General features: G+C 48.7%; 1 pseudogene; it reads left to right on the top strand.

The window, feature by feature from the left end:
* Nucleotides 1–904: 904 nt before the first annotated feature.
* Nucleotides 905–21,973, top strand: part of LOC119272315 — a 37,800-nt pseudogene continuing 16,731 nt past the window's right edge.

Here is a 21,973-nt window from a genome sequence, read left to right as displayed (position 1 = left end):
TTTCCCATGACTTTTCTGCTTCAAGTTTGGTCCCCAAACTTTGTCCATAACTTCTTTCACCGCTTTCCCGTTCTCCTCAAAAATTCCGAACATTTTTGGACTCTCCAAAAAAATGTTTTCCTAATTCAAACTCATTTGAATCACATTCAAATGTGTCCGAATGCAATCCTTCCAAACGGTGCCAAATGTATTTTTCTTGGATCAAGCTCCTTTTTACGAGTGTAAGAAAATTGGCGCCCTGCACAAATTCTTCTCCTATCTCTCTCTACATTTCTTATTTCTCGGTTTATTTGTTAAATCAGGAAATAAAGAAGTATTTAAGAAGAGGGAGAGAGAGAGCCCAGCCTTGCCACTTGGGCCTCCTAGGCCCATTTACCCGTTGGCCCAGCTGCGCCCCCACCTAATCCTAACCCTAGCCCGATCCCATCTGACTCCCTCGTCTCCCTCCGCCGCCAGGAGACCATCGCCTCGCACCCCTGGCGTTCATTCGATCCCATCTCCTCCGTCTCCTTCCCTCCAACCCCGCAGAACTAGAACCACTCGATCCCTCTTCCCTCCAGCGCCGCAGTCTCCTTCTCCATCGATCCCCTTTCCTCTCTTCGATCTCCCTCCGACGCTGCCGCACGCTCTCGACCAGCAGCACCTCTCCTCCACCTCGCGCCACCTACCTCCCTCCATGGTCAGCACCAGCTCCAGGAGCCAACAGAGGCGTCGCCGCCATCCAGGAACCAGGGCGCCACCTTGCTACTCCCTCCAGCGCCGCCTTGCGTTGCCCCTTCCCCTCGCGTCCTCGCCATGGACCTGCACGCAGCGCCCGGCGACTTTGCTGCTCGTCGCTGAGCCGTGTCCCGCCACCGGAACTCGCGAGGCTACAACCTCCTTCCTCGTCCACTAACGCCGCCCGATGCGCGAGCTCGCCTTGCCTCACCTCCTGCCTCCCTCTGCAGCGCCAGGCCGCAAGCGCGCCTCCTCCTCGCCGAGTCCCCATCGCTTGAGCGCTCGAGGAGAGGAGCTCCTCGAGTACCTGCACCCCACACCCGGCGTCCTCTGCACCCAACAAGAGCCCCAGCACCGGTCGGCCTACACCCGCGAGCACCACTACCTCCGGCGCGTCTCAGCCTCTGTTTCCGGCGACCTCGACCTCCCCTACGACAGCCCCCTGCATCGAGCAGCAGTAGCTCGACCGCTGCGCATGACCCTATGTTTGACCCCAGGAGCACTTTCGGGTCTTTCCCCAACATCGTGTCTTCTTTTTGGATCATGCCAAGGTCAGGGCCCTAGTACCACGACGACCGACGCAAGTTGCGCTACCGTCGCCAAAAACCCGAGACGAAGTACCCCGATGGTTTGTCGAGACCGGCAAGTCACAAGATTGTCCTGGATATCATCAAGTACCACGACGACCCTCGAAGACCTCGGATTCACCAAGTTCCCACGACGATAGGTGTGACCCTTCGGACGCGCCAAGTTTGTCTACACAAAAATGCCTCATGTCGGCAAGAACCGCAAGTCGGGCCCCGAACGATCGACGTCTCGTGGACCGTGTACAACTACCATCGCCCCGAAGATGTTGGAGTCATCAAGTACCTCTCCGAAACGAATGTGAACGACTACCATCACAAGAACGGGACCGGAAAGTCCAAAGACCCCAAGTACCACGACATCGGTGACATGAACGTCTACGGAAACTCGTGCAACGATAAACATGTACCACTACCGTCGCCGAGATCGCGAGAACCTCTACCGTCAACCCTAGAGCGTATGAGAATGACTACTTCCACTACCGTCGTCGCGAGAATGTCTACTTCCTCTACGTTGCATCGAACTCGAACCCCTCCGATAACGCACGCTTCAAAGGTATAACCATCGATACGAGACCCGTGGATGAATGCTTGCGATGTATGAGTTGCACCCTATGTTTGCACCGTGTCCGAGTTGTCACTTGCTCGGTCCTCCTCGTTGCCATGCCGTCCATCCGTGGGAACCCGGTAACCGGGATCACCTCGCCATCTTTTGCACGCTCCCGCCACCCTTCCTTTACACCGGTGATCTACCGGAATCGATATGTTGCCGTGGCATCATTTTCGGATTCATCACCGTGGCACCCCTTTTTCGTTTTCCACCACGATGACAAAATGCTTCATAATGCTCTTATCACCATTTTCATTAAAATTGCATAATCTTGAACATGTCCTCCGCATCATGTTAATAACATTTAAATGTTTAACTTTGTTGTTGCACCAATTTGCTAAATGCATATGGGGATTTACCGGATTCGTTATTTGTTATATCCGGCCCCATTTAAATTGTTTAGATGGTGTAGATTTGTTATGACTCACCTCTTGCCATGTTAATCAACATTTAATCTTGTTGGGTATATAATGAGAGAGAACTAAACAAGTCACGTGGTGTTTCGTCAATATGCAACGGAGTTGCATATTGAGCTCCACTTAATTTGTAGGAATGCTTGTGCACTTTGCCATGCCATGCCTCATTAAATCGGACATGCATCATACTTGGTTGTGCATCATGCCATGCTTATGTGATGTTTGTTTACTATGTTGTTTGCTCCTTTCTGGTGTTGCTTCTTCGGGTTAGTTCCGATAACGTCGCGTTTGTGAGGATCCGTTCATCTATGTCCGTTTGTCTTCTTCATGGACTCGTTCTTCTTCCTTGCGGGATTTTAGGCAAGATGACCATACCCTCGAAATCACTTCTATCTTTGCTTGCTAGTTGCTCGCTCTTTTTCTATGCCTATGATGCGATACCTACCACTTGCTCATCATGCCTCCCATATTGTTAAGCCAAGCCTCTAACCCACCTTGTCCTAGCAAACCTTGTTTGGCTATGTTACCGCTTTGCTCAGCCCCTCTTAGAGCGTTGTTAGTTGCAGGTGAAGATTGGAGTTTGTTCCTTGTTGGAACATGGATATTTTGTTGGGATATCACAATATCTCTTATTTAATTAATGCATCTATATACTTGGTAAAGGGTGGAAGGCTCGGCCTTATGCCTGGTGAGGGAGTCCTGGATTAGGGGGTGTTCGGGTAGCCGGACTATACCTTCAGCCGGACTCCTGGACTATGAAGATACAAGATTGAAGACTTCGTCCCGTGTCCGGATGGGACTTTCCTTGGCGTGGAAGGCAAGCTTGGCGATGCGGATATTCAAGATCTCCTACCATTGCAACCGACTCTGTGTAACCCTAAGCCTATCCGGTGTCTATATAAACCGGAGGGTTGTAGTCCGTAGGCAATCAACTCCATATACAACAATCATACCGTAGGCTAGCTTCTAGGGTTTAGCCTCCTTGATCTCGTGGTAGATCTACTCTTGTACTACCCATATCATCAATATTAATCAAGCAGGATGTAGGGTTTTACCTCCATCAAGAGGGCCCGAACCTGGGTAAAACATCGTGTTCCCTGCCTCATGTTACCATCCGGCCTAGACGCACAGTTCGGGACCCCCTACCCGAGATCTGCCGGTTTTGACACCGACATTGGTGCTTTCATTGAGAGTTCCTCTGTGTCATCGCTTTTAGGCCTGATGGCTCCTTTGATCATCAACAACAATGCGGTCCAGGGTGAGACTTTGCTCCCCGGACAGATCTTTGCTCCGCGGGCCAATTCGCTCGGCCACCTGGAGCAGATCGAAAGCTACGCCCCTGGCCATCAAGTCAGGTTCGGAAACTTAAACTACACGGCTGACATCCGAGGAGACTTGATCTTCGACGGGCTCGAGCCACGGCCAAGCGCGCCGCACTATCTCGAGGGGCATGATCTAGCTCTGCCCCCGGACAGTGTCCTGGAGGCCGCACACGCATCGGTTCCGACCCCTAACTCGGAGCCTATTGCGCCAATCGAGGATGAGCGGTTGGACGTCACCTCGGGGGCTGCGATCCCGAAAGCGATCGAGCCGAACGCTAGCCCCGCACTCTGCACGACCCATGACTCCGAGGATCTGGACTCCTCCCCGGACTCCGAACCCCCCGCGCCCCTGCCAATCGAATCCGATTGGGCGCCGATAATGGAGTTCACCGCCGTAGACATCTTTCAGCATTCGCCTTTTGGCGACATCCTGAATTCTCTTAAGTCTCTCTCTTTATCAGGAGAGCCCTGGCCGGACTACGGTCAGCGAGGGTGGGATACGGACGATGAGGAAATTCAAAGCCCACCCACCACCCACTTTGTAGCCACTGTCGATGATCTAACCGACATGCTTGACTTCAGCTCCGAAGACATCGACGGCATGGACGACGATGTAGGAGACGAACAGGAACCAGCACCTGTAGGGCGCTGGAAGGCCACCTCATCATATGACATATATATGGTGGATACTCCAAAAGATGGAGATGGCGATGGAACAGTGGGGGATGACGCCCCCAAGAAACATCCAAAGCGCCGGCGTCAGCAGCACCACTCTAAATCCCGCCAAAGCAAAAATGGTGATTCCAGCACGGGAGATAATACTACCCCGGATAACGCCAAGGAACACCCACCTCAGCAAGATTCGGCACAGGAAGATGGAGAAGCCAGCCCTCATGAGAGAGCGGCAGACCGAGAGGTCGAGGATGATAACTATACGCCTCCCTCCGAAGACGAGGCAAGCCTCGATGACGACGAATTCATCATACCATCAGACCCCGCCGAACAAGAGCGTTTTAAACGCAGGCTTTTAGCCACGGCAAGCAGCCTCAAGAAAAATCAGCAACAACTTAGAGCTGCCCAAGATTTGCTAGCTGACAGATGGACTGAAGTCCTTGCGGCCGAAGAGTATGAACTCGAACGCCCCTCCAAGAGTTACCCGAAGCGCAGGCTGCTACCCCGATCAGAGGAGGAAGCACCTACATCACCAGTGCATGACATGGCAGACCGGCCACCTCGCGGCCGCGACAGAGAGGCCTCTCGGCCCTCCACCCAAGCCATGCCCCGACGTCGCTCAACTAAGGCACGGGAAAATGCGCCCGACCTGCGAGACATACTGGAGGATAAGGCAAGACAAACAAGATCGATCTACGGATCGCGCAGGCGCCCTACGGCATGTGACAATGATCTTCACTTCGGATACAACAAATCCGGCCGGGCCGAACACAACAGACATAGCTCTTCCGAGCTGCGTCGTGATATAGCCCAGTACAGAGGCGCCGCACACCCGCTATGCTTCATGAATGAAGTAATGGATCATAAAATCCCAGAGGGTTTCAAACCCGTAAACATCGAATCATACGATGGCACAACAGATCCGGCGGTATGGACCGAGGATTATCTCCTTCACATCCACATGGCACGTGGCGATGATCTACACGCCAGCAAATACCTCCCGCTCCAACTTAAAGGATCGGCCCGGCATTGGCTTAACAGCTTGCCAGCAGACTCAATTGGTTCTTGGGAGGACCTGGAAGCCGCATTCCTCGACAACTTCCAGGGCACTTACGTGCGACCGCCGGATGCCGATGACTTAAGCCACATAATTCAGCAGCCAGAGGAATCGGCCAGATAATTCTGGACACGGTTCCTAACAAAGAAAAACCAGATAGTCGACTATCCGGACGCAGAGGCCCTAGAAGCCTTCAAGCACAACATCCGCGACGAGTGGCTTGCTCGGCACCTGGGACAGGAAAAGCCGAAATCCATGGCAGCCCTCATGACACTCATGACCCGCTTTTGCGCGGGAGAAGACAGCTGGCTAGCTTGCAATAACAACTTATCAAAGAACCCTGGTAATTCGGATACCAAGGACAAAAGTGGTAGGACACGTCGGAATAAGCAAAAATGCCACGTTAACAGCGACAGCAATGAAGACACGGCAGTCAATGCCGGATTCAAAGGCTATAAATCCATTCAGCGGAAAAAGCCATTCAAAAAGAATACTCAGGGCCCGTCCAGTTTGGACCGAATACTCGATCGCTTGTGCCAGATACATGGCACCCCCGAAAGGCCAGCCAATCACACTAACAAGGATTGTTGTGTGTTCAAGCAGGCAGGCAAGTTAAGGGCCGAAAACAGAGACAAGGGGCTGCACAGCGACGACGAGGAGCCCAAGCCGCCGAACAACAATGGACAGAAGGGCTTTCCCCCACAAGTGCGGATGGTGAACATGATATACGCAACCCACATTCCAAAGCGGGAGCGGAAGCGTGCGCTACGGGACGTATACGCGATAGAGCCAGTCGCCCCAAAGTTCCACCCATGGTCCTCCTGCCCGATCACTTTTGATCGAAGGGACCATCCCACTAGCATCCGGCATGGACGGCGACAGTAGCCTGAACCTGCTTTATTAGGATACAGTGCAAAAAATGGGCATAGATCCCTCAAGGATTAAGCCCACAAGAACGACCTTTAAAGGCGTTATACCAGGTGTAGAAGCCAACTGTAAGGCTCAGTAACACTTGACGTGGTCTTCGGATCCCCGGACAATTTCCGAAGCGAAGAGTTAATCTTCGATATAGTCCCGTTTCGCAGTGGCTATCACGCCTGCTCGGACGAACCGCATTCGCAAAGTTCAATGCGGTGCCGCACTACGCATATCTCAAGCTCAAGATGCCAGGCCCTCGAGGAGTAATTACGGTCAACGGAAACACCGAACGCTCCCTTCGTACAGAGGAGCATACGGCGGCTCTCGCAGCGGAGGTACAAAGTAGCCTTCTCAGGCAATTCTCCAGTCCGGCCATTAAAAAGCCAGACACTGCCAAGCGCGCCCGGAGTAACCCACAGCAGGACCGCCTGGCACACTCTGAGCAAGCGTAGCAATGCGGCCCCAACCCCAGCTTTTGCGACATAGCGAAACCAGTACCTCGCGTACATAACTACGCCCTTGAAATACCATGGGCACAGGGGAAGGGGCACAATAACGGCACGCCCAAAATACGGCTTAAAACGTACTAGGGGCTGCCAGATTCTTTTTTTAATTTTTTCTTACTTTCAGGACTCCATACTTCGGACGACCTGTTTGGCAATTCGACTGCCGCACAAACGATGCAAGATCCAGGGAGGCAGACAAGCCATGCCGCATTATGGAACTCCCAGGTGGTCTCTGTTACGAGCGGTATACCTGTTTTAAATACAATTCCACGGCCTGCCCCTAGTCAGGACATACTGAATAGTCCAATATCTTTTGCTTACCGCACTATTTGTATCATTCGGCTTTGATAAATAGCCTCTCTATAAACAATGCATAGCTTTTTGTCTATTTTTTGCATTATCCTCTTTTCACATATATGTTTATTAAATGACATGATTGCACCCGTACACCGTGGTACGGCAAACACGCCAGGGGCTTCAGTACCCCTCATAATGGTGTGAGAAGTCTGTACACTTTCACAAGTGCGGCACCCCGAACTTATAGCACTATATGCATCGGCTCCGAATCATGATTTGGGTCAATAGTTGGGTTTGCCCGGCTCCTATGTTTTGGTGCCTTACGTTCCGCTCTATCGGCTAAGGTAGCACTAGGAGAACCACTGCGATTGTGCCCCGGTTCAGCTGGGTTAAGCACCTCAGTGGAGAAAGCTAAAACTGACTGTCATGATGTGGCGAGAGACCGGTCGCTGTTCGAGAGGTTTTTCGAGTCCCTAAAGGCTTATGCCGCTTCGAGCGAGGAGCTGGCTTTGTCCGGCCAAGGCGTGGATAGCGCCCCGAACTCGGTCTTCTGAACTAGGGGCTTCGCCGAAATTTAAAATTATAGAGTTCTATGGCTAAGCGAGAGTGTTCAAGCATTATAGTCCGATTGCCTGGTTCGTTGTGCTGAGCGCCTCCCTCGAAGGACCCAACTATGGGAAAAAGAGCGCTCAGGTTTATCCCGAACACCCCAGCACTAGTGGCATGGGGGCAGAAGCCGACGACTGGCCATCTCTCAATTTTTTGATAAACGGCCGCACAGAAAGTAATATTTTAAATTCAACAAGAATTGCTTAGCGCATATGAACAAGTTTTCAGCGCACAGGATAAACACGAGCAAGTTCATTCAAAAATTACATCCTTGGTACATTCATCCGCCACAAGGCGGGCACCCGCAAGAACATCCTTATAGTAGTTCTCGGGCTTGCGATGCTCCTTCCCCGGCGGCGGCCCATCCCTCACAAGCTTTTCACCGTCTAGCTTACCCCAGTGCACCTTTGCACAGGCAAGGGACCTACGGGCACCTTCGATGCAGACGGAGCGCTTGATGACCTCGAGCGTTGGACAGGCCTCCACCAGCCGCCGCACCAGCCCGAAGTAGCTCCCAGGCATGGCCTCTCCGGGCCACAGCCGAACTATGAAGCCCTTCATGGCTTGTTCGGCCGCCTTGTGGAGCTCGACCAGCTGTTTCAGCTGGTCGCTCAAGGGCACAGGGTGTCCGGCCTTAGCATACTGAGACCAGAACACCTTCTCCGTCGAGCTGCCCTCTTAAGCTCGGTAGAATGCGGCGGCATCGGATACGCTACGAGGAAGATCTACGAATGCCCCTGGAGAGCTCCGGATTCGGGTAAGTAACAAGTAGTTTACTTTTATATTTCTGCTTTGCATAAAGAATGCCTTACCCGCTGCAATCTTCTTCATCTCCTCCAACTCTTGGAGGGCCTTTTGGGCTTCGGCCTTGGTAGACTTGGCAGTCTCCAGGGCCGCCGCGAGCTCGGATGCTTGCGTCTTTGACTCAAGCTCCAAACTCTCATGTTTTTTCATGAGAGCCTGAAGCTCTTGCTGCACCTCGCCGACCTGGGCCTCAAGTCTCTCTCGCTCGGTGCGCTCCGCGGCCGCTTTCTTTTCGACCTCGGACAGCGCCTGCTTGAGGGTCGCCACCTCAGTCGTGGCCCCTACAATACGCAGTACAATCCTGTTATTTTTTGCAATCACGTCTTTTTATAGGCACTTATTCTGTAAGGTATTTTCTTACCTTCTTTCTCCTCGATCTGCCGCTTGGCAAGGCCGAGCTCTTGCTTGGTCTGCTCGAGGCCCTGTTTCAGGGCACCCACCTTTGCAGTCAGTTCGGCGGTGGCTAGCAGCGAAGCCTGCATACGCATATTGACTCTTTGTTGTTAGACTCCTGCGAAATTTAATAGATCCTCTATTCGGCTTTTCTTTCCGAACGCCAAACAGAGCATCAGGGGCTACTGTCTATGCGGTTATATTTTTACATATTTTTTACTTACCTCGAAGCCTGTTAGGAGGCTAGCGCAAGCTTCACTCAGTCCGCTCTTGGCGGACTGAACCTTCTGGATCACCGTACTCATAATAGTACGGTGCTCCTCGTCGATGGAGGCGCCGTCAAGCACCTCCAGCAGATTGTCCGGCACCTCCGGTTGGACGGAGGCCGCTGGCTCAGAAGGCTTGCTCCTCTTGGAAGGAGTTCGCCTACCGCGGTCCGGAACTATTGAAGATTCCGGCGCGGTGTCCGGCACAAAGCCGGACTTGGAGCCCTGGGGGGTCTTGTCCCCTTTACTCCTGGGGTCCGGGAGGTCGCCTTGCGGCTCCTCCAGGACCACCTCCTCCTGCCCCGGAGCTTGTCGCGACGCCACTTCGGCGTCGTCTGTAGTGCGAGGGGAGACAGCGGGCGGAACTGAGTTCACGTCCGATGAATCCAGGGAGCCGCTCGACGACTCGTTGAGTTCGGCCCGGGGCGGGCTGCATAATTATGTTCGACATTAGGGAAAGTTGTGTGACAAAGGAACGTCATGAGTTACTCTGATATCCGAATACTTACGATTTCGCCGGACGCTTGGCCCTATCTGGCCACTCCTCTTCGTCCTCTTCGGCGTCGGGGGAGTAGTTCGGCGGAGGGGTCTTCCTCTTCCTGGACCCTTTGGCCTCCCCCGTTGGGGCGGCCTTCCTTTTCTTTCCTCCCCCCGCTGGAGGGGGAGAGTTTTCTTCTTCCTCCTCCTCGTTCTCATGGGAGGAGAGCGTCTCGGACTTATCGGATGACGAGTCCGACACCACCACATTACGGGCACTCTTTCGAGTCCCCGTGGCCTTCTTCTTCTTGGCCTTCTTCTCCGGCACCACATAAGGCGCCGGAACCAGCAACTTCACTAGGAGAGCAGGGGCTGGGTCTTCGGGCAAGGGAGCCAGACAGTGAATCGATCCAGACTGCGCCTGCCAAGCCTGTCAAAGGTGAGGGAGTTTAGATCCCGCATAGAGTTAAACTATGAAAAAACTTAACATCCTATAAAAGGTGAAAATAGCTTACCTCGCTAGCGTGACGCCGCGAGCTGTATCCGCGGTCCTCGGAAGCGGATGTGGGAGCCTCTGCGCCTTTGGTTAGCACCTTCCAGACGTCTTCATACGTCGTGTCGAAGAGCCTGTTAAGGGTTTGGTGCTGCGCCAGGTCGAACTCCCACAGATTAAAGTCCCATTGTTGACACGGGAGGATCCGGCGGACAAGCATAACCTGGACTACATTGACGAGCTTGATCGGCTTGCTCACCAGGGACTGGATGCATGTCTGCAGTCCGGTCACCTCTTTTTCGTCGCCCCACGACAGGCCCGTCTCTTTCCAGGACATAAGCCGCGTGGGGGGTCTGGATCGGAACTCGGGGGCTGCGGTCCATTTTGGATCGCGCGGCTCGGTGATGTAAAACCACCACGATTGCCACCCCTTCAGGGTCTCCATGAAGGAGCCCTCGAGCCATAGGACATTGGCCATCTTGCCTGCCATGGCGCCTCCGCACTCCGCCTGGCTGCCGCGCACCACCTTGGGCTTGACGTTGAAGGTCTTGAGCCAGAGGCCGAAATGGGGGCGGATGCGGAGGAAAGCCTCGCACACGACGATAAACGCCGAGATGTTAAGGACGAAGTTCGGGGCCAGATCGTGGAAATCCAGGCCATAGTAAAACATGAGCCCCCGGACAAATGGGTGGAGTGGAAAACCCAGTCCGCGAAGGAAGTGGGGAAGGAATACTACCCTCTCATGGGGCCTTGGGGTGGGGAGAAGCTGCCCCTCCTTGGGAAGCCGGTGCGCGATGTCTTTGGACAAGTATCCGGCCTTCCTTAGCTTTTTGACATGGCCCTCCGTGACGGAGGAGACCATCCACTTGCCTCCCGCTCCGGACATTGCTGGAGAAGGTTGAGGTGGGAAGTGCGGGCTTGGGCGCTGGAGCTCGAGTGCGCAGGAGATGGATATGCAAAGGAGGAAGAAGGCGTAGGTAAAAAGGTGGATCCTTATCCCCTCATATGGGCGGATGCGGTTGTGCGTCCCCACCAGCCTAGTAAAACTCGCTTGCCTCCCAAGCGTCGTGATAAATGGCGCGGTTGGGTTACCCACATCCGTATTGATGAGAATCCCGTAAAAGGGGGGCACACGATCTCTGCTTTGACAAGATGTGCCAAGGAAACCGCCTCGCAAAACACACTGAGGTGGAAAAGTGAAAACGATTCGAGTGAAGAACTTGGCTATAGTGTGATGACGCACTGCAGAATACGTCAGCAAATTTGATTTGTGTTAATATTACTCTCTCTATGGCAATATGTGGAAGCTTATTTTGCAGAGCCGGACACTACTCTTGGTGTTTACAATTCTATGAAGGACTTGGAGGAGGAACCCGCCTTGCAATGCCGAAGACAATTTGCGCGCCGGACTCGTCGTCATTGAAGCCTGGTTCAGGGGCTACTGAGGGAGTCCTGGATTAGGGGGTGTTCGGGTAGCCGGACTCCTGGACTATGAAGATACAAGATTGAAGACTTTGTCCCGTGTCCGGATGGGACTTTCCTTGGCGTGGAAGGCAAGCTTGGCGATGCAGATATTCAAGATCTCCTACCATTGTAACCGACTCTGTGTAACCCTAACCCTATCCGGTGTCTATATAAACCGGAGGGTTGTAGTCCGTAGGCAATCAACTCCATATACAACAATCATACCGTAGGCTAGCTTCTAGGGTTTAGCCTCCTTGATCTCGTGGTAGATCTACTCTTGTACTACCCATATCATCAATATTAATCAAGCGGGACGTAGGGTTTTACCTCCATCAAGAGGGCCCGAACCTGGGTAAAACATCGTGTTCCCTGCCTCCTGTTACCATCCGGCCTAGACGCACAGTTCAGGACCCCCTACCCGAGATCTGCCGGTTTTGACACCGATACCTGGTGTTTTGTTCCACTCTTGCCGCCCTAGTTTCCGTCATATCGGTGTTATGTTCCCGGATTTTGCGTTCCTTACACGGTTGGGTTATAATGGGAACCCCTTGACAGTTCGCCTTGAATAAAACTCCTCCAGCAATGCCCAATGTTGGTTTTACCATTCGCCACCTAGCCTATTTTCCCTTGGGAGTCGCGCTCCCGAGGGTCATCATTATTTTACCCCCAGGCCAGTGCTCCTCTGAGTGTTGGTCCAAACTAGAGCCCTGTGCAGCGCCCCCTCGGGGACACTCGAGGTTTGGTTTCAGTTGTATGGTGCGCTCATCTGAGTGTGCCCTGAGATCGAGATATGTGCAGCTCCTATCGGGATTTGTTGGCACATTTGGGCGGTGTTGCTGGACTTGTTTTACCATTGTCGAGGATGTCTTGTAACCGGGATGCCGAGCCTGATCGGATTGTCTTGGGAGAAGGAATATCCTTCATTGACCGTGAGAGCTTGTGATGGGCTAAGTTGGGACACCCCTGTAGGGATTTGAACTTTCGAAAGCCGTGCCCGTGGTTATGGGCAGATGGGAATTTGTTAATGTCCGGTTGTAGAAAACCTGAAGTTGATCTTAATTAAAATACATCAACCGCGTGTGTAGCCGTGATGGTCTCTTCTTGGCGGAGTTCGAGAAGTGAACACGGTGTTGGAGTTATGCTTGATGTAGGTTGTTATAGGATCACTTCTTGATCATAGTTGTTCGACCGTGCCTTTGCCTTCTCTTCTCGCTCTCTTTTGCGTATATGTTAGCCACCAAATATGCTAGTCGCTTGCTGCAGCTCCACCTCATACCTTTACCTTACCCATAAGCTTAAATAGTCTTGATCGCGAGGGTGTGAGATTGCTGAGTCCCCGTGACTCACAGATACTTCCAAAACCAGCTTGCAGGTGCCGATGATGTCATGCAAGTGACGCAACCGAGCTCAAGGAGGAGCTCAATGAAGTTTGTGTTTGTTATGTTGTTCTGTTTCCAGTTGATCAGTAGTGGAGCCCAGTTGGGACGATCGGGGATCTGTGTAGCATTTGGGGTAGTCTTCTTTATTTTGGGTTCCATAGTCGGAACTTGTGTGTATCTGGATGATGTAATGTTATATTCATGTATTGTGTGAAGTGGCGATTGTAAGCCAACTATGTATCTCTTTCCCTTATGTATTACATGGGTTGTGTGAAGATTACCTCACTTGCGACATTGCTTTCAATGCGGTTATGCCTCTAAGTCGTGCTTCGACGCGTGGGAGATATAGCCGCATCGAGGGCGTCACAACTACAGCCGGAACCATCCGTAGAAGATAAAGTTAAGGCGGTAGTGCCGCCCGGGGCGGTACTACCACTAGCAATTGCCGCTCTACTTCCGCTCGAGGGACAGATCTATCAGAGAGCAAAATATAAGCGGTACTCTATGTAGTAGTGGAATAGCGGTAGTCCCGCCGGACCGGTACTACCGCTCCACATGAGCGGTACTACCACTCCGCGCGAGCGGTACTTCCGCTTAGCAGTATCATGCCCAGTAAATCTGCGGTAGTGCGGTGGTAGTCAGGGCCACAGTATCGCAAGAGCGGTACAACTGCGCTGAACTGCTTGAGTGGTACTACCGCTGAGCAGAGTGGTACTACCACTTAGGATGCTCTGGAAAGCTCATGCACAAGGAAAGGACAAGCTCAATTGTCGGGAAAGAAAGAGGGTGCAAAGGACTATGTACGTGTTGATTCCACCCAAACCTTTTCGAAGCGGACCGCCTCTTAATAGTACGATGATCCTACGACTCAAATCCACCGACAATGAAACGCAAGAAAACACCGTCTTCATAATAGCTCGGAGGGGCACGAATCATCTTGCACCATATGATAGATTATCTGAAATGCTCAATGCACACGATTAGTCCACAAATGCATTGTCATCAATCACCAAAACCACTAAGGGAGAAATATGCCCTAACATATTGTCTATGCCATGCCTTGTTTGTTTACTGTATCGTTTGCTTCTTTTCGGTTTGGTTCTTCTCATTAGAGTTTCAGTATTGATATGGAGTGTAAGGATTCGTTCGAGTGCGCTTCATTGATTCGATCTTCTTCAAAGCGGGATAACATGCAAGGATGATCCTTACCTTGGATACTATTATTAGATTTACTTGCTAGATGTCTTGATGCTATCGTTTGGTCTCATTACCTACCGCATGTTTGCAGCCTGCATATTGCCATGATACAACAATTAACTTTCACATCCTAGCAAACATTTGTTTGGCTATGTCACCGCTTGCTCAGCCCTCTTATAGTGTTGCTAGTTGCAAGTGCGGGTTCTTTCCATGCGTTAACATGATATCTTTGGGATGTCATCATTATCATGCTTAATTCTTAAACTTGCTCAATGAGTTTGACCTCACAGCAACACTGTCTAATGACATTTATTTCAAAAAGACTCTTTGGCTAGCCCTCGTTGCAACACGCAAATGGCTCCATGCATATGTTTCCAACCGTGATTTGTCCCTTTCCAAATCAACAACGATGGCCCCACCTGCTCCTGCAATCAGCCCACTCGCGATGTACACCTAATCTCCCCTCCCCCCCAATTTTCAGGCGTGGGGGTGGGAAGGACCAACCAAACTTCCCTACTAATCCTGTAGGAAATCTTAATGAAACTGTGACGCGGTTTTCTAATTGGTCAAAGACTTCCTGTCGGAAAGCGAGCGTTCCAGCACGCGCGGTTTAGCCTCGCCCCATCTATTTTTGAGCAAATATCTACCGAAAATATGCATTTTTTGGTGTCTAATGTCATTTTGAGCAAACATCCCACTGAACGATGATATTTTTAAGAATTTGTAATTTTTAATGGCAAAACTAAGTATTACACAACTAGTGGTATAAATAGTAAAAATCCTTTTTTATTTTTTTAAGGGTCCTTTTTTAGTCGAAAATCGGGCGAGCGGCTGTAAGGAAGAAAATCGCGAGCAAGAAATCCCAATCCAACGGCTTCCAGCCCTTCATGCTATCAGGCCAACTCCACCGCGCGACCCCATCCTGTCCGGGTGCGTCTGTTTGTGGTAAAACGGACGAACGAGATGGCCCAGCGGGCAGGAGCAAACAGACTTTTGTCCGTTTTGTGTCCGCTTTCGACCCATCTCATGCCCAAGTTTGCGCCGATTTTGGGGTGAAACGGACAGCGCGTAGACGGGCGGGACGGGCGCGCTTGTCCTCCCCTGGCCCGCCTGTCGGTGGCACAAAGCAACCCCCCACCCCCCGCGCACGCTCCATTTGGCACCATTTCCCCCAAACCCTCCCACATCCCGCCGCCCCCCTCCCTCTCCCGTCCATGGCGGATGCCCAGCCGAATTCTGATGGCCTGGCCGTCGACCCACCCAGGAAGGTCAAGAAGAAGGCGGCCAAGGTGCCCAAGAAGCCGCGGTCGGAGTGCACGCCGGAGGAGCTCGCCAAGTTGGATGCGGAATCGAAGAAGAGGAGGAACCGGAGGGAGGTCGTCAAGGGCAATGTCGCCGCGGCCAAGATCGCCGTCGAGCGTGATGTGATATCCCACAAGCATAGGGGATCGCAACAATTTTCGAGGGTAGAGTATATTCAACCCAAATTTATTGATTCGACACAAGGGGAGCCAAAGAAAATTCTCAAGTAATAGCAGCTGAGTTGTCAATTCAACCACACCTGGAAACTTAATATCTGCAGCAAAGTATTTAATACTACCTCTGTTTATTTTTATAAGACGCTTTAGACTTTCAGACACTGTTCAAAAACAGCACAAAGCAAGTTGTCTGAACGTCTTATAAAAACAAACAGAGGGAGTAGCAAAGTAGTATGATAGTAGCAGTAACGATGGCAAAAGTAACAGTAGTAGTTTTTGTAGTGATTGTAACAGTGGCAATGGAAAAGTAAGTAAGCAAAGATCAATATGTGAAAAGCTCGTAGGAAATGGATCAGTGATGGATAATTATGTCAGATGCGATTCCTCATGCAACAGTTATAACATAGGGTGACACAGAACTAGCTCTAGTTCATCAATGTAATGTAGGCATGTATTCCGAATATAGTCATACGTGCTTATGGAAAATAACTTGCATGACATCTTTTGTCCTACCCACCCGTGGCAGCGGGGTCCTATTGGAAACTAAGGGATATTAAGGCCTCCTTTTAATAGAGTACCGGACCAAAGCATTAACACTTAGTGAATACATGAACTCCTCAAACTACGGTCATCACCGGTAAGTATCCTGATTATTGTCACTTCGGGGTTAATGGATCATAACACATAATAGGTGACTATAGACTTGCAAGATAGGATCAAGAACTCACATATATTACTGAAAACATAATAGGTTCAGATCTGAAATAATGGCACTCGGGCCGTAGTGACAGGCATTAAGCATAGCAAAGTCATAGCAACATCAATCTCAGAACATAATGGATACTAGGGATCAAACCCTAACAAAACTAACTCGATTACATGATAAATCTCATCCAACCCATCACTGTCCAGCAAGCCTATGATGGAATTACTCATGCACGACGGTGAGCATCATGAAATTGGTGATGGAGGAAGGTTGATGATGACGATGGCGATGGATTCCCCTCTCCGGAGCCCCGAATGGACTCCAGATCAGCCCTCCCGAGAGAGTTTAGGGCTTGGCGGCGGCTCCGTGTCATAAAACGCGATGAATCCGTCTCTCTTATTTGTTTTATCCCTGACCGTGAATATATGGAATTGGAATTGAGGTCGGTGGAGCGTCAGGGGGCCCACGAGGTAGGGGCGCGCCCATGGGGTAGGCGGGTCTCCACCCTCGTGGACAGGGTGTTGGCCCCCTGACATGGATTCTTTCGCCAGTATTTTTTATATATTCCAAAAATATTCTCCGTTGATTTTCAGGTCATTCCGAGAACATTTCTGCACAAAAATAACACCATGGCAATTCTGCTGAAAACAGCGCCAGTCCGGGTTAGTTCCATTCAAATCATGCAAGTTAGAGTCCAAAACAAGGGCAAAAGTGTTTGGAAAAGTAGATACGTTGGAGACGTATCAACTCCCCCAAGCTTAAACCTTTGCTTGTCCTCAAGCAATTCAGTTGATAAACTGAAAGTGATAAAGAAAAAAAATATTACAAACTCTGTTTGCTCTTGTTGTTGTAAATATGTAAAGCCAGCATTCAAGTTTTCAGCAAAGGTTATAAACTAACCATGTTCACAATAACATTTAGGTCTCATGTTTACTCATATCAATGGCACAATCAACTAGTGAGTAATAATAATAAATCTCGGATGATAACACTTTCTCAAAACAATCATAATATGATATAAAAAGATGGTATCTCGCTAGCCCTTTCTGAGACTGCAAAACATAAATGCAGAGCACCCCTGAAGATCAAGGGCTGACTGGAAATTGTAATTCATGGTAAAAGAGATCCAGTCAAGTCATACTCAATGTAAACTAACAATAATACATGCAAATGACAGCGGTGCTCTCCAACTGGTGCTTTTTAATAAGAGGATGATGACTCAACATAAGAGTAAATAGATAGGCCCTTCGCAGAGGGAAGCATGGATTTGTAGAGGTGCCAAAGCTCGATTTTGAAATAGAGATGAATAATATTTTGAGCCGTATACTTTCATTGTCAACATAACAACCGAGAGATCTCGATATCTTCCATGCTACACACATTATAGGCGGTTCCCAAGCAGAATGGTAAAGTTTATACTCCCCCACCACCAACAAGCATCAATTCATGGCTTGCCCGAAACAACGGGTGCCTCCAACTAACAACAATCCTGGGGGAGTTTTGTTTGCAATTATTTTGATTTGATTTGAGCATGGGACTAGGCATCCCGGTGACCAGTCATTTTCTCGTGAGTGAGGAGCGGAGTCCACTCCTCTTGAGAATAACCCGCCTAGCATGGAAGATACAGACATCGCTACTTGATACATGAGCTATTCGAGCATAGAAAACATAATTTTTATTTGAAGGTTTAGAGTTTAGCACATACAAATTTACTTGGAACGGTGGGTAGATACCGTATATAGGAAGGTATTGTGGACTCATATGGAATAACTTTTGGGGTTTATGGAGTTGGATGCACAAGCAGTATTCCCGCTTAGTACAAGTGAAGGCTAGAAAGAGACTGGGAAGCGACCAGCTAGAGAGCGACAACAGTCATGAACATGCATTAAAATTAATCAACACTGAATGCAAGCATGAGTAGGATATAATTCACCATGAACATAAATATCGTGGAGGCTATGTTGATTTTGTTTCAACTACATGCGTGAACATGTGCCAAGTCAAGCCACTCGAATCGTTCAAAGGAGGATACCACCCTATCATACCACATCACAACCATTTTAATAGCATGTTAGCACGCAAGGTAAACCATTATAAACTCCTAGCAAATTAAGCATGGCATGAGCAACTATAATCTCTAATTGTCATTGCAAACATGTTTCATTTATAATAGGCTGAATCAGGAACGATGAACTAATCATATTTACAAGAACAAGAGAGGTCGGGTTCATACCAGCTTTTCTCATCTCAATCAGTTCATCATATATCGTCATTATTGCCTTTCACTTGCACGACCGAATAGTGTGGATAATAATAATAGTGCATGTGCATTGGACTAAGCAGGAATCTGCAAGCATTCAATACAAGGGAGAAGACAAGGTAATATGGGCTCTTTGTTAGATCGACAATAATGCATATGAGAGCCACTCAACATTTTCATCATGGTCTTCTCCTCTCGACCCCCAAGGAAAAGAAAGGAAATAAAACTATTTACACGGGAAAGCTCCCAACAAGCAAAAGAAGAATGAGGAATCTTTTTGGGTTTTCTTTTTAATTATTACTACTACAAGCAATGAAAATAAACTAGCTAAAAGCTACAACTAATTTTTTGGTTTTTCTTAAGGTTTTTCAAACACACAAGAAGAAATCTTAAAAAGAAAATAAACTAGCATGGACGATACAATGAAAAAGTATGAGCACCGACAACTGGCATGAGTGTGTGAACATGAATGTAATGTCGGTGAGAAATACGTACTCCCCCAAGCTTAGGCTTTTGGCCTAAGTTGGTCTATGCCATTGTAGCTGGGGTCGTACTGAGATGCAGCGGCAATTGCCTCATGAGCTGTAGCCTGGAGGCGAGCTGCCTCCGTCCTCCTCTCGTACTCGTTCACCTCCTCCCTGGTTATAACATATCTCCCTTTTGTCTGAAAATCAAAGAAAGCAGGAGCAGGGAGAGCAACGTGGACGGTGCGCCGTCTGTCAAAGATTAGTCGGTACTGGAGGAACTGATCGTTCCTCTCAACAAACTGATGACGAACCATAGCATTATAATCTAGATAAGCAGGAGGCAACTCAATATTATCCCCACGTATGGGTATACCAAGAAAGTTAGCTACACAAGTTGCATAAATTCAACCAAAAAAATCTCCAGTTAAACCATTAAGATGCAACCTACGTGCAACAATAGCCCCCAAGTTGTATTGTTTATCTCCTAATACAACACTCTTGAGAACACTAAGATCAGGAACACACATATGGCAAGCCTCATCTTTACCATTAATGCATCTACCCATGAAGAGAGCAAAATAATGTATGGCAGGAAAATGAATGCTCCCTATGGTAGCTTGTGTTATTTCTCTAGATCATAGTGATACTAGCAAGAAATTCTTTAAATTCAGATTTGCGAGGTTCACTAGCACTACCCCACTGCGGGAGTTTACAAGCAGTATTAAAATCTTCTAAGTCCATGGTATAAGATTTATCATAAAGATCAAATAGGACATTGTGAGAGTTGCGCGACGATGTAAATCTAAACCTTCTCACAAATGAATCAGTTAAATAGAGGTATTGTCGGCACTTATTTGACTCGAAGCTCTCAAGATCAGCGTTACGCACATATGCGTCAAATTCTTCCTTGATGCCTGCCTGGACCATGAAATCCTCTGACAGCCATTCACAAGGCCGCACTTGAGCCTCCCTTGGTAGTTCATTGTCCGGCTCGTGTATTGCGGGCCTTGGGCCTTGCTTCTTTGAGGAACCACCTTGGTACATTTTCCTAAACATATTTCTTCCTCTGAAAAATTTCTGAAATTTTTAGTGACTCAAAATAAAAGTGAACCAAACTCAACAAAATTGGTAGCAACTACTCCTACAAGTGTCTAGAGGCTATATCATGCATTAAAAACTACTTTTGACCACATAAATTTGTCATGCAAGCTCAAGAACAGGGTCACCTAAGCAGCAAAAATTTGCAATAAATAAAGCATTAGAACAAAAACTAATTGGATCATTGGAGGAGTCACATACCGAAGAACAATCCCCCAAAGCAATTTTGTGAATGGAGCTTTGAGCAAGGAGATTGAAAATGGCAGCAAGATGAGCTAGAACTCGGGTTTGAGCTGGTGGATGATTTTTTTTTGGAGAAAGGCGAAGTGTGTGGGTGCAAGAATAAGTGGAGGGGACCCACGTGGGGTCCACGAGGTAGGGGGCGCGCCCAGGGGGGTGGGCGCGCCCTCCACCCTCATGGGCACACGGTGGGTCCCCCTGGTGTGTACTCAGTGCCAATAAATCTTAAATATTCTGGAAAGAATCATATTTCATTTTCAGGGCATTTGGAGAACTTTTATTTTCGGGGTATTTTTTATTGCAAGGATAATTCAGAAAACAGACAGAAAATACTATTTTTCTTTATTTAATATAAATAATAGAAAGTAAAAAGATGGTACAGAAGGTTGCGCTTTCTAACTTCATCCATCTCATGCTCATCAAAAGGAATCCACTAACAAGGTTGATCAAGTCTTGTTAACAAACTCATTCGGAATCGCATGAAACCGGAGAAATTTCGGATAACACTAGGTTACCTCAACGAGGATATGCACGTCCCCAACAATAAGAATATCATATTTCTTCTTGACAGTAGGAAGAGGAAATTCAAAACCTCCAATAGTAACTGTTGAAATTTTCCAATAGAATTGATACTATGGACTTGAGGTTGTTTCCTCGGAAAGTGTACCATATGCTCATTACCATTAACATGAAAAGTGTTATTGCCTTTGTTGCGATCAATAACAGCCCCTGCAGTATTCAAAAAGGGTCTACCAAGGATAATCGACATACTATCATCCTCGGGAATATCAAGAATAACAAAGTCCGTTAAAATAGTAATGTTTGCAACCACAACAGGCACATCCTCACAAATATCGACAGGTATAGCAGTTGATTTATCGGCCACTTGCAAAGATATTTCAGTAGGTGTCAAATTATTCAACAAGTCTACGATATAAAGAGAGAGGCATAACACTAACACCGGCTTCAAGATCACATAAAGCAGTTTTAACATAGTTTCTATTAATGGAGCATGGTATAGTAGGTACTCCGGGATCTCCTAGTTTCTTTGGTATTCCACCCTTAAAAGTATAGTTAGCAAGCATGGTGGAAATTTCAGCTTCTGATATCTTTCTTTTATTAGTAACAATATCTTTCATGTACTTAGCATTAGGATTCATTTTAAGCATATCAGTCAACTGCATACGCAAAAAGATAGGTCTAATCATTTCAGCAAAGCGCTCAAAATCCTCATCATCCTTTTTCTTGGATGGTTTAGGAGGAAAAGGCATGGGTTTCTGAACCCATGGTTCTCTTTCTTTACCGTGCTTCCTAGCAACAAAGTCTCTCTTATCATAACGTTGATTCTTTGATTGTGGGTTATCAAGATCAACAGCAGGTTCAGTCTCTACATCATTATCATTGCTAGGTTGAGCATCAACATGAACATCATCATTAACATTATCACTAGGTTCATGTTCATTACCAGATTGTGTTTCAGCATCAGAAATAGAAATATCATTGGGATTCTCAGGTGTGTCAACAACAGGTTCACTAGAAGCAT

Source organism: Triticum dicoccoides, chromosome 3A (assembly GCF_002162155.2).
Source record: "Triticum dicoccoides isolate Atlit2015 ecotype Zavitan chromosome 3A, WEW_v2.0, whole genome shotgun sequence".
Classification (NCBI taxonomy): Eukaryota; Viridiplantae; Streptophyta; class Magnoliopsida; order Poales; family Poaceae; genus Triticum; species Triticum dicoccoides.
This window is presented reverse-complemented; position numbering and strand designations above follow the sequence as displayed.